This window comes from Talpa occidentalis, unplaced genomic scaffold (genome assembly GCF_014898055.3).
Source record: "Talpa occidentalis isolate TD23 unplaced genomic scaffold, MPIMG_talOcc4v2.1 talOcc4.14, whole genome shotgun sequence".
Lineage (NCBI taxonomy): Eukaryota > Metazoa > Chordata > Mammalia > Eulipotyphla > Talpidae > Talpa > Talpa occidentalis.
The window spans coordinates 49,612,561-49,625,603 of NW_023601433.1; the positions used below are offsets into that span (position 1 = coordinate 49,612,561).

Consider the following 13,043-nt stretch of genomic DNA (forward strand, 5'->3'; position numbering starts at 1 on the left):
TTTTATTGTTATTTTTTCCCCTGATCCCTTATTTGGTTTTCCCATATTCCTCCTAAAAGTGGAACCATCTGATATTTTTCTTTTTCCTCCTGATTTCATTGAACATAATAGTCCCTTCTCACTCCACTCACTGATAAGGAACTGATCACAAAGATCTACAAAGAACTCACATGACTCAACAAAAACAAAGTAAACAATCCAGTCAAAAATGGGCAGAAGAGCTAAAAAGACACTTCTCCAAAGAGGAATGCAAATGGCCAACAAGTATATGAAAAAATGTTCAACATCTCTATAATCAGAGAACTGCAAGTCAAAATGACAATGAGATACCAACTTACACCAGTGAGAATGGCACACATTAAAAAAACTAGCAACAACAAATGTTGGTGACGGTGTGGAGAAAAAGGAACTCTTCTGCACTGCTGGTGGGAATGCAAACTGGGCCAGCCACTATGGAAAGCTGTGTGGAGGTTCCTAAAACTATTAAAAATGGAGCTACCATATGACCAAGCAATTCCATTCCTAGGAATCTACCCAAAAGACACCAAAACATTAATTCAAAAGGATAACTGCACCTCTATGTTTACTGCAGCACTATTCATAATAGATAAGATATGTAAACAACCCAAATGCCCAAAAATAGATTACTGGATCAAGAAGATGTGGTGTATACACACACACACACACACACACACACACACACACACACAATGGAATACTATTCAGCAATCAAAAATATAAACCCTTGCCAACTTTTAATGTATATTTGTTTCAGTCACTTTAAATTTTGACAATTAGGTTAATCATTTTATGTAATCAACTCATTTTAAGGTATGGTTATTGTGCTAATTAAAGGAAAACTACAGTGATAGAAACAATTTTTAAAGTATGAAGGCATTACATATTACATGTCTTTCATATTATTACATATATAGGAAGATACAACTCTGCCTGCATGTAGTTAGCAATACTTTAGGGAAAGCATACCACAGGCATAAGCTGTAACAAACCACTTCAACAAACGTTTAGTAAAAGAGTATCTGATGAGATTTAGAGGTGAAGAATAGACAGAAAACTTACAACTTTTCATTTGTAGAGGCTTTTTTTGTTATCACACTGTTATTAACAAATATAAAATCATACATTAATTTAGTAAGTGAATAGTTATTTAGTTGTATAAAGCAGACCTGTGCAATGTTTCACAGGTGCTTCCATTATTTTAGATATTGAACTCAGTATCTCCCTCCATCTCTAAAACTCAAACAACAATCCAGTCATCTCTAGTGTTTGAGTTTAATAAAAGGTATCATCAACCACTTTTGTCACAGTTAGAAACCCACCAGTTAGTCTTGGTATCTCTGTATTCCTCATCTCCTCACTGAATTAAGCCCTATCGTCTATAAATTCTAACTCATAAATCTCTCTCTCTAATATGCCCATTTCTCTTCATCCTCAGTGTCAACACATTAGCTCAAATCTCATTATCTTTCTCTTAGACTTACTGTGAAGCTTACTGACTTCACATATTTCTATTTTTCAGAGGGCAAGTACGGCAATCTCAAAAAATGCAAATCTTGTGGTATATTCATATGATGGAGCATTATATAGCTGTAAGAATGATCAGCAACCACAATCAATATGGATAGATCACAGAATCATGTAATGTCTGGCTTCTTTCACTCAAATGAACATACACTGTAGCTTCAATTTATATGAAATATAACATAGGCAACACCACATTTATGCAGTAAAAATGTCAGGAGAGAAGTTTTCTTGGTGGGTGGGGTGGGCAAGATTGACTCGAAGAAGATGAGAGAGATACTTCTGGGATGCTGACAGTGTTCACAGAGATGATATGTATATTCAGTTTGTGAAAATTCATGGAGCTATGAATTTACAATATACTCATTTTTCTAGTTGAATATTAGTCTTCTATAGAAAGCTTTAGAAAAAATACAAAATAATGTCTTCCCAATGCCCTTAAGCTAAAGTTCAAAGGTCAAAAACCTAGTAATGATATTTCAATGATATTAAAGATATTTCACAGTGTAGTCTCATCTTTCCCTTGCTCCATAAGCCGTTGATCTTGAACATGTCTTTCTCTCTTTGTTATTTCAGGGTTTTCATATACACTTATTCTGCTTTCTCATTTTATTTGACTAGGCCCTAATAATGTCTCAGATTCAGTTGAAATTTCATATTTGCATGGCGGTTGTCTCTGACCCATTAGCAATCCCCTCTTTGTACCATTCCACCATGCATCCTCTTTAATAAGGGTAGGGGAAAGTGTCTTATTTACCAAATACCACTCTATTCTCATAGTTCTCTATATATCTGATGACCGCTTGAATAAATTTACTTATTTCCTGTACAAAAACATGGCAGATAGTTGTGGCAAAGTTTCAAAAGAACACCTGGCTTCTATAAAGGTAGTAAAGCATGAGTGATAATCAGCATGAATGATAATGCCCAAAGAAGAAAAGGTCATTTTGGAAATCAATGCCACTGTCTATAATGAGCTTTATACTAAGCATTGTAGAATCAAGTGTAATTCAAATTAAATAAAAAATAAAGGTTGTTTTATTTTTTATTTATTGTATTTTTTTTTTACTAAGTTCTCTCACTTTTTTTCCCCTATTCTTATGGAGAAGTAATTGTATTGTTTGTATTATCATCCAATTTCTTCTTACTCTAACATTCAGTTAAAGATATAAATTAATTAAGTCTTGAGTTAGGCACCTGATCACATGACAAAAAGAAAAGGAAAATACTTATTTTGTGAAATTATTACTTGTCCTAATTTATATAGAACTTGCTACTTCCCATTTCTAAAGAACCACCACAATATTAAAAGCACTTTATGATAAAAAATACTCTAGCACTGAAAAAACAACTTGAAGCACATACAGTTCACTGAAAAATTTTTTAAAGATATATTTATTTATGCATAAAAGAACTGGGGTACAGGCCAGATGTGCAGGGGGTGCACAGATTCACCAGAGACAGAGTGGGGAATAGAACAGGCGGAGTGACTGAAATACATTGCTGAGAAGAGCAGCGGGCGAGGCAGGAGAGGTCTGCTGCAACATGTGGGTAGCTCCCTGGCTGGCTGGGGATCAAACTCATGCTGCAAAGACTGTGGATAGCTTCACAGTGCTGTGCCTAACCCCTTGCGCCACCAAGGAGGCCCCACTGAGAATTTTTTAAAATAGAGTTGAAAACCAAAACTCTCAACAATACTGTGCGGTATTAATTGTTTTGAGTTAACACTGTTTTACAACACCACATATGATTTAAAGGTATAGGATCACACCCTGTCAAATGTACGCTATCTTACCACATCCACCACCAAAACTCCCATGCTGTTAAGTATGGTGTTCATTAGTGCAATTAACTGCTTTTTAAAAGCTCTCGAAATAACATTCATCTGTTTTCCTGGTTTTTAGTAATTTTTTTTTGGAGTAAGGACTTAAAAAGAGAAAAATAAGATTTAAATTTAAATGATAATTTACTTTTCCTTTAAGTCATCTTCAATAATTTATCACAGAGTCAGTAATTTATTGAAGGGCCGTTTTTAAATAACAGTTGATAAAGGTTCCTATGAAAGGGATGAATAGAAGGAACAATTAGCAAATTAACTGTTCTCATTTAGGTTGGTATTTTCAAATTAATTAATTCAAGTTAACCTTCTTCCTTCTAAAAATGGGCATAATGTTTTTAGAGATAAACATTTATTTTACAAGTATTAAATTTCAAACGATTGGAGACATGTAGCATATTCTTTGAACTCAATTTCTTTACCAAAGTGATGAAATTAGCCTAGATCAGTGGTTGTTCGAACAATTTTGTTGCTGTTATAAAACTCTTTGAGAACATGATGAAAATTAGGGACATTCTTCTAACCAAAAAACACATACATACAAAATTTGATTATAACTTCAGGAGATTCCCAGACTCTCTGAAGCTCATCTCATACTATGTGGCAAAAAGATTACTTTTAAGGTTATTTTGTAGCTTTAAATTTTGGTTTCTGAAATAAGGTTAAAACCTTTAAACAAGAAGATGTCAGTCCTGAGAATAAAAGTGAAAACCCAAACACAATTCATTAATTTACTCATTGCTGTTAAAGATATTATCTCAAAAAGGCCAAACACTTTATCTATATATAGATTTAAGTGTTAATTTGACAAAATAATTCATACCTCCCTTACACATTAGAAAATAAAATTCTTACTTAAACCAAAGATATTTCTAGAAATGTGTGATATTCACAGCTTTCAAATGACAATAAGTTGTTTTCTTTCAACTCCAACATCATGACCAGATTCTCTTCCTTCTTAAAGTGAGGAAAAAAAATTACATAAGGTAGGCTATGTTTGAGATCTTTATGAAACTTTCGGGGGTCTGGGAATATTTTTAAATTTCTTAAATTTTTAAATTTCTTATCTAAAAGTAATGCTGAATCACCACAAAAATAAAACTTACCTGTAATTCTTGTTCTCTGAAGGAAATGCAGTAATTATAAACATATCCACACTCTTGGGTACATTCTCCTAAGTGTGAATGGATTTGGAATGCGCCATAGCTTAAAACTGACTGCTAAACTGCCAAACTGCAGTTGGATCTACCTGCCTAATTGGTAATAAAACAGAGCTGCCACCTATAGTCACTGACTCAGGAAGGCAAGTGTTCCTCCTGAGAGGGAGCATGAACCTGGTGTAATTGTTGTCCTTAGAGAATACTAACTATAAATGATCTCTTCTCTAGAGGTTAAGGGGGACAGATCTACTCCTAAAGAAGTTATTAGATGCTTCAAAGTGTTACTAAGATTTGAGCACTAAAAAGTGTGAAAGAATAGTAACAGAAAGCTTTTCCTTTGTAAATGAAGTCCTTAGGAAGGATGAGCTATGCTCATATAAGAACTGACTGGGCCCCACACATTGTATCATTCCTCTTATATGAATTGTCCCAAACAGACAAAACATTCAAACTTTTGGAGAAATTTTATAGACAGAAAGTTTATATACCAGATTACTGGTATCCTAGGACTGGTGTGGAGGTTGGAGGAATGGTTAGAGTTAAATGGAGAGTGATTGCTAGAGTATGAGATTTCCTTTTAGGGTGATAAAAATGTGCCAAAAGTGATTATGATGGTGGTTGATCAATTCTATGAAAATACTAAAAACCACTGAATTGTTTACTTTAGATGGGAGAATTATGTTACATAAATTATACTTCAATAAAACTGTTACCAAAGAAAAATTAAAAAAGAAAGAAAAGGCAGAAACTAAGTTTGGAAAAAGCAATTTTTATAGGTGAAGGAATTCCAATTTTGAGTATTGGCTTTGGGGAAAGACACCTATATTTAATTTTGGATTTGCTGCTTCCTAGCTATATGGTCTTATGCAAATTATGTAACAACTCTAAGCTTAAATTTCTCTTCTGTAAAATAGGAATGATGATTATGGTAGTTTTGGTAGTGATAATTCCATGCTATGAATGGGGAATTGTTTGATTTTTATTAACTAATTTTATCCTCACACCCAAGAGGTATTATTAATGTAGTTAAGGGGAAATGAGTGTAGAGGCTCTGACTTGCCCAAGGTCAAACAGCTAGTGAGTGGTAAAATTAAGGATGGGGGGGGGGGGGAAGAATGACTAGGTCAGGATCCAATGGGTAACACCAGAGCAGAAAAGTCGTAAGTTCTTACAGAATTGTAAAGTAAGGTTTATCTTGGCATTTAGCAACCTGAATTTTGGGTCAGTGCTTGCCAACTTGAGGGTTATATAACAACAGCAGTTGTAACCAATGGTAGGAAACTACCCTGAAATAACCAGGACCCTGAAAATCGCTGAGCTTGTCACTAAGAGAAACTGTTTGTCATAAGACATGGGACTAGAATAATGTGCCATTGTATAATTTATATTTTATGAACTCAAGTAACTAAGCAATCAATTTATAAAATTTCACAAACCTTATAGCTTAATGTAGTAATTTAGATTTAAAAGTTTAAATATGTAAGGACTAAGCCCATTATATAAACATCTTGGAGAATTAAGAATAAAGAGTTTCTAATTTGCATACTGATTTTCAAAGGATTATCAAAATCTACCACTGAGGAGACCATTTCTCTATCCTCTAGTCCAACAAGTTTCTTGGCAGTTTTATGATATCTTTTACCCAGTTAAATCAGGGTAAGATTAAGTATTAAGGTAAAATTAAGTATGCCCAGTTAAGTTTATATTTCAGATAAATAATTTTGTAAGTATGTTACAATATAGCATGGGACATAATAATAGTAAATAATTGTTATTATGTTATTTACCTGAAATTCAAATTCAACTGGGCATCCTCTTTTGCTTTGTTGTTGTCTATTGATAAATCTGGAAACTTCACCAGGAGAGCTGATATGGTTATCTGATACTTCAGCACGATCATACTTCAGCAGAAATGATAGCTCTACCTTTGGTCTAGATATGTGGCTACCTAAAAATTTTAAATTACATATGTAGCTTGTATTTGTGGCTCACATTATATTTTTATTGGAGAGTATTGGTCTAGAAGTCTCCAAAGAAAGGGTTAGACTAGAATTTCCTTCTCTAAGAAAATCATTATTAGTAAACACAAGGCTTCCTCTCTCACTTCCCTCTAGCTGTCATCATTGATAGGGACCATGATCATATCAAAGAAAATAAATTTCCAGAAGGAATTATTTCCATGGAGTTGCTGTGAGCCTTAAAAATAAAAACAAAATGAGCATTCCAATAATAGTGAAAGATAATCAGAAACATGATCTTTGATAAATCATTCTTACATAATTCAAAAGCATAAACACTAGTATGTACTTCTATTATGTGTATGCATATATAAAAATATCTTCTCCCATATCCTACTTCCAATCGAAGAACCCCTCACTAGCCTTATGTTGGGTTTTCACCCCTCTATATTATCAAAATCACAGAACAATTAACTTTTTACCTAATATGAATGTAAATGATGTTATTAATAAGAATTGTTTTTGATACCCTAGATAAGACAAATTCTCAGTGGTACCTGATTTATGTACACATGCTATATAACTGATCTGAAATTCAAATACTAGATCCATAATGGTGAAAAAAAATTTTATTTTAAAACTATGTTGCCAATTACATAAAACAAAAGTTTGTCTTTAAAGGAGGGTGAATTTTTATTAAAAAAATTCAGTGATCATAAAGCTTTAGTCTAAAATTTTAGTTTAAAAAATAACCCATTATTAGCTTGTTAGCTCTATTAGCCATGTTTTCAGTAGATTTGACTTAATGTTTTTTTGTTTTTAAAAAATGTATTTTTAACATTAGTTTACAACACTGTTATGATTTAGGGGTATAGGTTCACACCTCTGCAGTCAGATTTCTAGGATTTGTTTTGGTTTAGTTTGTTCCTTTGTTTCTTTGTATTCCACATGAGTAAAATCATTGGTATTTGTATTTTTCCTTCTGACTTATTTCACTAACCATAATTTCCCTCCAATTTTATCTCTGTTATTCCAAGTAACAGCTTTGATCTTTTTTTTAGCTGAGCAGTATTTTTTTCTTAGCTAATCAAAGAATTAATGTTTTTAACCCATTCTGTTCCATGCTATTATAAAGATTAATGTTTTCACAAACAAAAATCCAAAGAAAATTTCATGTAGAATTTTCCTATGAAAAATAAGATGCCTCTAAATACCTCTAAATCTCTATTTCTTCACTAATTTAACATATCATATCTAATTTAAAGATTTATATATTATAAAGCTGCCTGCTTACAATAAGTAAGACCAGTTCAAATTCCTCAACTATTTACATGCAAAAAAAGGAAAGTGACCTGAAGGATTTTTTCACAAAAGGTCTAAGCTGCATTTTCTTCTCATTCTAATAACAAACACAGAGGATTTTTTTCCTCCTTTATATCTCTTATTAAACAACCATAGGAAGAATGGCTTCAAAAAGACAATAAAATTTATCATTTACCAAAATAGGGTTATTAGACAAAATTTAGCAGCTTTCCCACAAATTTAATGGTTCATAAAGTGTTCATATTTTACAGAACTAAATTTTACAAGGCCACTTTAAGAACTTTAAGGAAAAGGATGAATTACACTGGAAATGGACAGATTTAATTTCTTCACACTTAAATATTCATTGTTAATTCTATAGTACCCAAGTGATAATCTGAAATCCTTGTTAGACATTTAGTCTCTTGGTGGCAGCCAAAGAAAGTTATTCTTATCTAATACTGACCTATTTTTAATCTTGATGACATTTTTTAAAATTAACATGCTTCTGCTTTTCTTCATAATCAATAAATGATATACAAACAATAATTTAATTTAGGATTGGTCATTTTGAGAACTGTCAGTAAGTTGTGTTGTGCAAGAAAAAAAGTTTCTAATATTAGAGGTTAGAAGTAAAGGTGAGCCATTTATTTTTTTATCCTTTATATTTATAAGGCTTCTCTGGTGGAAGCAATATACATAGTCTTTGTTTCCTGAAGGCAGGAGACAATGTGCTTAAAATATATTTATTAATGTGCTTAAAGATTAAAGTCTTTTCTTTCATACTTTCTGAAGTTTAACATGTATTTCAAAAAAATGTTTTGAGGAATTATGAAGCTTCAAAAAGACTACAAAAAGCAATTTATCACAGCTGGTTATAAAAATTGAAGATATTATGTCACCAGACTGCTTAAATGCTGTCACTGTTTCAAAATTCTTGAATGCAACTATGAAAACATCCAAGGACAGTTCTGATCAGGGATCAACCACAGCAGTTATTACACTGATTTCAAGATGCAGACTGAACTGGAAGACAAGATTAAGCTAACTGATTTAAAAAACAAAACAGCAAATCAAAACAAACCCATACATATCAAGGGCATGTTTTACTTCTACACAGCAAAAAAGATCTCTTGATGGATGTGTGTGATGTCCTGACAAGAAGTAGCTACGTAGGCCACCCTTCAATGAAAAAGTCTGATGGTCTCAAACCCTCAATGGAGCATTCCAAAACCAGTCCTGCATTAGGAGCTTGGGCCCATGAGTGTGCACTCATTACACAGTGCTTACCTTTAGAGAACAAGGTGGCTGACACAAAATGATCAAGTTCTCACACCCCACACCTCCAAGAACACTGAAAAAGATCTGCAGATCTTTCTTGGTGCAGGAGGGACCTCTTTTTTAATCTTCTTATGCTGGAAGTTTAAAATTTTCCTGAAGGAGGAGAGAAGAGTAAAAAATTATACTGAGATCATACCATTTGGTTCAAGTTTATCTATCCAAATTACAAAACGTAGGCTCTGAAGAAAAGATATTAGATAAAATCATGAGTATTCAAAAAAATCACATTTTCTTTTTTCAAAAAATTTCTTCCCTAAAAATACTGCATGTTTCAAACATTACTCCTTAAATTTAAAACTTAAGTGATTGATTAGTTCAACCTTTATCCCAGCACTGAAGTTGGGAAGTTGATAAATATATGAAAAACCGAGTTGCCAAATGATCACAGTTATAAATTCCATTTTTAAATTAGTAAAGCTAAATTCACTGAAAGTAATGAGTTAAAAAGAAGCAGAAGAAATTTTGTCCTGGCTCTACATCTCTGTATTTCCAAATAGTCATTTGGAAATTTCTTAACTACCACGAAAAGTAACCCTTTGAGTTATGCTAAATGATTCAGAATCATGTATGAAGCAATCTACTCAAGGTCAAAATTTACACAAAATAAAATAATTAAAGTCTACAAATGTTTTAAGGAGTTTGAACTGTGTCATATAAAAATAATATTAGAAATATCAACCTTTAATCATATATTAAAGAACTTAAAAATGTTTTTAGAATATTGTTATCTTAAAAAAAAATTGAGAAAATGCTGTAAATATATATTACAATCCAATAGATGAAATACTTTTGTTAAGATCAGGAAAGTACATAGTGTACCTTAAAAGTATATTATCAAATATCAAATAGAAGAATGATAATATTGATACAAATAAAATGTAACATGCCTTCTTAGGCATGATACTGATTTTATCTTTTGAAGAGCTCTGCATAAACCAAGTGACAATATGATTACCTATATCTGTAATTTTGCCGAAGTAAATCGTAGCATGTTAAACTGAAATCAAAAGATGCCACTCTACTAGTATGATTTTCCTATACATTTTAAGTAAAAATGTAAATTTTATTGAATCTTAAAAAGAACAAAATATTAGACAAAATGCTGACTACTATTCATGTACTTATTTTTCTGTAATTTGCAGACTATTGCTAAAAATAGAGATTTGTTTCCTTCTTTTTAAAAATCTGTCTAAACTTATTAGGCAGAAAAAGAAGAAATGATGAAATCAATAACATAAAATCATTTATATTTTATTAATGCAAGGCTTCTAGAATCAGAACAAACAACTATTACAAAGTACTTGATTCCATTTGTCCCCAAATTCCACAAATGCAGAGTTAATCCTCAAAACAAACGAGGCAATGCACATGGAACATTTCATTGCAGGCTACAGGCAATCACTTAATTTATATCCAAAACCACAATAAAATAACAACAGTAAATGAACTCAGGACTTATGCTTACCCCATATCATTAAAATAATGCTTTAGCTGACAGAATATACTTTGATTATAGTAAAAACTTGTCTCATTTGTCTAATAATTCAATTTAATATCTTATATCTGGGAATCAGATTTAATGAAAAAAAAAGAAGAGATTTTGAAACAAAACTTCAGAAGCTCATTAAATTTAAAACAATTTCCCCATGTCTGAACATTTTGCAAACCTTTGAAACTAACTTTGGGAAGAAGTTTAAGAGGAGTTAAACACAATACAAAGTTAGAAATTTTGCTGAAAGGAAAAGATTCTTCTAGCTGATTATATCTCTGAGGTTCAGGAGGATGAAAAGAGGAAACAAATTTCCCAGTTAGAAGAACTGACCAGGATCTTCCTTAAATCACTTTTGTGAAAAGGAGATCTTTAGTCTCATTTCCAGCAGCAGCAAGGAAAAAGTCTAAGATAACTACATTCAGATTTAGTGCTACATTTTTAATTTCACTTGCAAGAATAGATTAAGCTATACTAGCAAACAATTTAAATTCCTTAAAAACCTGCCTTGAGCTATCTATCAATACCTTTTCTTTTTCTTCAGTATTCCTCATAATGTTTTTATTTCTATTGTGGGCGCCCATGCACATGGATAAAGCTGCTCTTAACTCAGCTCATTACCTAGGTGGTATGGGTGGATGACACAGAAATATTACATAGATATGAAAGTTTCTGAACAAGTATAGAAACTGAGAGTAAGCATTTAGTCACAGCACTAATCTGTTGCCCATATTTACTGGATGGAAGATACAAGTAATGTAAGCTATAAATGTAGGATCTTATGACACTATTCTGTATACCTTCTTCCCTCACTGAATCCAATGTCCAGTTTTCATTCATTTGTGCCCCTAAAATTATGACTAATAAATTATCAATGACTTGATACAGTACATTGCTTTCATCATTTATATAGTGCTACAGTCTTTTCTGTGAAAGAAACTTTGGCAATGATAGAAATGTTCTATATCTGCTCTGTACAAATGCTAAATATTTACTGGGTGGCTAGTATGAGTAAGGTAATGAATTTTTCATTTTCCTTCTTTAAATTAAATTTGAAGTGCCATATCTGGCTACAATATTGAGCTGCAAAGTGCTGGAGTACATTATTTTTACTTAGTCTTTTAATTAGCATTTTTAAAAAATCACCCATTTTTTTCCATTCTAACAAAGTTTTTGACTTGTCACTATCACTCTCCATATCTAAATAGAGGTATTTACTTGTAATCACTGCATATAAACTAATTTATTTCCCCTTACATCTAATATTTCTCATATTTCTAGGGATATGCTACCCTATACTGTGACACTAACCTTGTTAGTATTTAAATATAAATAATATTAAAACAAAGTTAAGTTCAATTCCTCAATAGTCCTAGTCACATTCTAAGTGCTCAGAAATCACATGTGACTGATGACTACCATATTGGATAGTGCAAATTACAGAATGGCTCTTATCAACATAGAAAGTTCTAATGGATAGTTGTTCTAGTAATAATTTAAAACAATACATTAATGTTCTATAATTAATATCTAAATTAGGTACTTTTCTATATATACATAATTTATAATTAGCACAGTGTTTCCTAAATTCTCACAAGTGAAATAGAACATTACTATGACTCTCAGCATATATTCTTGTATCTTTACAAAAGTGTTTGGAATCACTGCTTATCTTGCTGATATATTTCTTAAAAAAATTTAGTTCCTTTAATACAAAGGAAAAACTACCTCAATGTCATTTTATATGGTAATTTTGTGATATGTGCATGGGTAAATATATTCCCTCATATTTATTATTCAAATTAGCTTAATAACAAAGTAAATTTTTACTTTTGTATTTTTTTCTCATTTCTATATTAGAATCTATTTCTAATTTTGCATATTGCATAACCTGTAATAAAACTCATAACTATTGCTTTCTTTGTAACTACTGATGCAGGTATTTTGCTTACTGAATCTTCAGTAATTCTTTCAATTGTAGTACTTTAGTCTAACAATTTCTTTTAATATTCAAGGATATCTTTACCTTGGTGTGTCCTACTAATTCTTCAAATATGAAAACTATCAATTATGGATGAAAACATTTTTTTATCTGAGTTTTATGGTTATACCACTGAACATCTTTTATGTGGCCTCTCTTTAAGGAAAGAATATGCTATCACATAGTGTTATATGTAGCTGGGTCTCATTTTGGATTCCTCACAATGCCCCAGAAACCCACGTTCCACAAAATAGAAATAAAAAATTTTACTTTCAGGGCCTCCCTGGTGGTGCAGTGGTTGAGCGCTGGGCTGCGAAGCTGCCAGCAGCCTCTGTGCAGCGCCAGTTCCACCCTGGGCCAGCCGCTGGGCGAGGGTCCCACATGGTGAGCAGACCTCTCCTGCCGCCCACCCGCTGCTCCCCTCAACAGTGTA

General features: G+C 32.2%; 1 protein-coding gene across 6 annotated transcripts in view; it reads right to left on the reverse strand.

The window, feature by feature from the left end:
* ZEB1 (zinc finger E-box binding homeobox 1) overlaps positions 1–13,043 on the reverse strand; it is a 144,878-nt gene that overhangs the window by 81,018 nt on the left and 50,817 nt on the right. Inside the window, exon 1 of one of the 6 annotated variants that reach the window (XM_054695037.1) lies at positions 9,090–9,122. The exons of the other annotated variants lie outside the window; for them this stretch is intronic. The gene's annotated coding sequence lies outside the window, so the exon portion shown is untranslated. Of the gene's footprint in view, positions 1–9,089; positions 9,123–13,043 lie in introns of those variants that run through there. 6 annotated transcript variants of the gene reach the window in all.